The sequence below is a fragment of the Mus caroli genome, chromosome 8 (genome assembly GCF_900094665.2).
Source record: "Mus caroli chromosome 8, CAROLI_EIJ_v1.1, whole genome shotgun sequence".
In the NCBI taxonomy this organism is placed as follows: Eukaryota; Metazoa; Chordata; class Mammalia; order Rodentia; family Muridae; genus Mus; species Mus caroli.
The window spans coordinates 51262566-51266881 of NC_034577.1; the positions used below are offsets into that span (position 1 = coordinate 51262566).

The window sequence follows — 4316 nt, forward strand, 5'->3', positions numbered from 1 at the left end:
TGTCTCTTGTGAGACTAGGCCGGGGCCTAGCAAACACATAAGTGGATACTCACAGTCAGCTATTGGATGGATCACAGGGCCCCCAATGGAGGAGCTAGAGAAAGTATCCAAGGAGCTGAAGGGATCTGCAACCTTGTAGGTGCAACAACAATTATGAACTAACCAGTACCCCGGAGCTCTTGACTCTAGCTGCATATGAATCAAAAGATGGACTAGTCGGCCATCACTGGAAAGAGAGGCCCATTGGACATGCAAACTTTATATGCCCCAGTACAAGGGAACGCCAGGGCCAAAAATTGGGAATGGGTGCATAGGGGAGTGAGGGGTGGGAGGGTATGGGGGGCTTTTGGGATAGCATTTGAAATGTAATTGAGGAAAAAAGTAATAAAAAATATTTTTTAAAAATGTTCAAATTAAGAATAGAATTGATTTTGACATACATGGCCAGTTACACCTTGATTTACACTTCATTCTCTAAATTGTATTTAATAAGGAAGGTACAAGAACGTGCCGCTTTTATTATCAAGACTGTCCACAACAAGCAGCAGGTTAATCATCACATTTGGTAATTTTACATGTACTTATGCAGCCCTCAGTAAAGTGCAGCACATACCCCTCCTATTCTTTTCACACTTTTGTAGAGATATTTTTTAATTCTTGGCTTCAAAATTGGCCACACTGCAGACTACAAATATAAACAACGGATAATGGTATAATCATTAGAACCTCATAGAAAGAAATTAATTTACTCTGTGTGACAGTTTAGTGAATCTTTTAGTGAAAGATTTTTCAAATAAAAGAGTGGCTTTTTTAAAAACTATGTAACAAAACAGGTACATTAATATATATAGTATATTAGAAATTGTATAGTGACTTTATAAAACTAGGTTTTAAAATATCGCAGTTTCATACATGAGGGCAACAGATTTTATTGCAAATGTGATGAAGTTATTTTAACTCTGAGTACCCGGAGTCATGAGATCCCCATGAATCTGAATTTCTTTGGTTAAAAAGAAAAAAGAAAAGAAAAACAAAACAAAACTGAAAAAAAAAAAACCCTGAAGAATCCAAACTAAATAACAAATGGAGTACTATAACATTAAAATATTTACTATTGTTATGAAATTATATTTGTACATTTTCAAAAATAGTGATACACTATAATGTAACTCATTATAAGAAATGTATATTCAACCCAGAATGCCTTCTTTTTAAGTTCTGAAATGCTGTATCAGTTGCTATTATTAAAATAGTTTAAAAAATAGATGTGATGTTTTAAATCATCAAAGCATGAAATTAAATATTGTGGGTAAATATATAAGTTTCAAGTTGAAAACAACTTCTCTAGTATATAATTGATGCTGTATACTCAGAGGAGATATTGGCTACTTAAACTGGGGATTTATACTGATTTTCTCACAGTGCACCTCGTGTTTGTCTCCTGGTTAAAATGACATTACTATGAGTGTCTTATAGATTGCTACGACTATCAGTTTAGGATGTGTATTGATTGTGTGCTAAATGCACCACTGGGTAGGGAAATTGAAAATGTACACAGTGTCTTGGCAGGCCTGAGAAAGCTGAGGACATACCATGATTAGGAAGATAAGGGCACATTTATAAAGTAGCTACTGTGAGAAGAAAACCTGGTATATGTAGAATTAAATATACTGAACAATAAAGCAAATTCTGATGAACCAGGGAGCTTGGTGCAATCCAAGGAAGGAAGGATTACCCCTCAAGTTATATGAAAAGGCAGGGTTAGAACATTTTTAAAAAGGGAATGTGTTGGACATAGTTAACGTTATGAAGTATCTGGGATAATTGAATTATGCAAACTAAAATTTGAAATGCAGTGCGAAACAAATATTTAATAAATGTATTTTATGAGACAAATATCTGTTAACTTTAAATACTGAGACATAAAATGGGTTTAGGTCAGAGGAAATCTTCCAGGGATGCTTTAAATTATTAGAACTGTTTCTTAGAAATAAGTAGTGAAAGGATAGTATAAAGAAACCAGTGAGAATAAGCAGTGTGGAAACTCAGAATTCCATGAATATTGATGCCTTCGAGCTTTGTTTATTTGTAGAGATCTTTCATCACTACTCTAACATAGAGAAGAATTTCAAAGTCTTTATCCATTTTCTCCTTTCCATTTTCTCTCCCTCTTCCTCCTCATTCTCTTCCTTCTTTCCTTCCTTCCTCCCTTCCTTCCTCCCTCCCTCCCTCCCTTCCTTCCTTCCTTCCTTCCTTCCACCCCACTATCCCTCCCTCCCCTCCTTTATTCTTTTCTCCCTCTCTTTTTCTTCCTCTACTTTTTCACCTTCCCTCCCTTGGCCTTCAGTCTCCTTCTCTCTCACTCATACATGCCCCAACCCTTCTCCTTTACTATTCCCTTTTAAAAGGAGTGTCTTGCTACATAACCTTGAATTTCCCCGTGTGGACCACAAAAAACTGAACCACATTGTGATTCTCTTGTCTGTGTCCCATAGCTGCTGGAACTACAGGAATGTGAAGACACTTAGATCCCTCTGCTTTTGTTCACAAATTACTTACAATTGTGAACTAGCGTTTTTATCTAATCAATGACTTTCAGGGAGAATGTACACCCTGAAAAAGGAAAAGGCTTTGCTGCTCAATATAAAGTCTCCAACATCTAAAAGGTGACCACCACATAGTAGGCACCAGTCTATATAAGTGGGTCAATAATGAGATGTTAAGGATTTGGGCTTTATTTCCTAGGGGAAATAAAGTTATTTATTTTCCTGAAAACAAATATTGATCACTTTATCTGAGAAAGGGTTTGAGGATTAAATGATTATCAGAGTTGTTATTTTGATGTCAAAATTTAAAAGAAAAAATTAAAAATAGGATATTGGAATTTACAAACAAACATAATAATCTTTGAGAAAACTTTAGTCTAGGACTCTGTCTTTAGGTGCAGAATCTAGCTCACTGAAGGGTGTTTGTAGCTCCTTTTATTTTCTGTATACATGGAAGAAAAAAATCAGGTCTTTATATTGCATAGACTTCCAATTGCTCCTACGAAGAAAATGGACATGTGAAAAATATGTATAACATCTATCTGATAAGGCATTTGAGTGTGAAAATTTCCACTATTATTATGAATTAATAATAAATAATAGTTATTGCTGCCTAGACTGTCCCCAAAACACTGGGCTCTTGCTTCATACCCTCATGAGGATTTAGGATAGAAACTTCCTCACTGGCTTAAAGATGTCTTCAGTAAACTATTCAAAGACCTTAACTTCAAAGTGATTAAATCCAACTTCATTAAGGTTAGAAATGTCTACATTTTAAATGAACAAATTAGCTTTCTATTTATGTCAATCTTTCTCCAATATATGACTTGATATATGATACATGATTTATGAGATACATGATATGTAATATACAATAAAAATATAATATGATCATGTATTGTTTCTTCAGTTCACAGGATCTTGAATACCCATATCTTATTACTTATCTGTATCACTTATAAAAAAAAATGAGTGACTCTTTTCAGGACCATCCCAGCAGGTGTGCAGTTGCTTAAGCAGAATTCCCATTTCATGACTCACTTACAGACTCATCCGTGTCTTCTTGGAACTAAGCACTGAAGATTAATTTTACAAAAAAGGCAGATTGAATATGAATATCAATAAAACATGTTCACACAATATTATCTTGCTCTGGGGAAATGAGTAAGTCTCTCTATCCCTGAACTGTCAGTAGACTGCTACTAAATTTGCTTTAAATGTCTTCTTTATTTTTTATTTGAGTAAGCAGCATATTTTTTTGTGGATGTCAGAAGGGGTTATTTTCTTATGCCAAATTTTTCATCAAGCTTGTTCCTCTCCTAAGCATGTGATAACCAGAGCATATAGACTATATATTTTCTTCCCTTGGTAGTTTACATTACAGTGATTGACTGTCTGACTGTCTGTGTATCTTTGAGAGGTAAACAGATTATGAAAGCCATTGTGTCCATGAGAAACTAGACCCTAAGTACTTACATAAACTGTGTGTTTATGGAAGTTGGAATGCTGGTCACTATTGTATTATCAAATTTAGTATATATGCATTGCGAAGGAACAGAAAATTTGGGAAAGAAGGCTCTAAAATTTATTTGTCTTTGTGTGTGTAATCGAGGCTTTATAAATTATCCTTAGTTGTAGTATTTTATTCCAATCATTTCAGTTACACCTGAAAATAGTTTTGGCATGTGGGGAGCGGGTGTGGCAGCAGTCCCAAGAAGGAGCCAGGGACTGCAGCTAAGTCTTATGACTTGCACCTGACTTCCTCATACA

At 35.0% G+C, this 4316-nt stretch overlaps 1 protein-coding gene across 1 annotated transcript in view; it reads right to left on the reverse strand.

The window, feature by feature from the left end:
- Positions 1-4316, reverse strand: part of Galntl6 (polypeptide N-acetylgalactosaminyltransferase like 6) — a 1053895-nt gene that overhangs the window by 632233 nt on the left and 417346 nt on the right. The gene's annotated exons all lie outside the window — the stretch shown is intronic.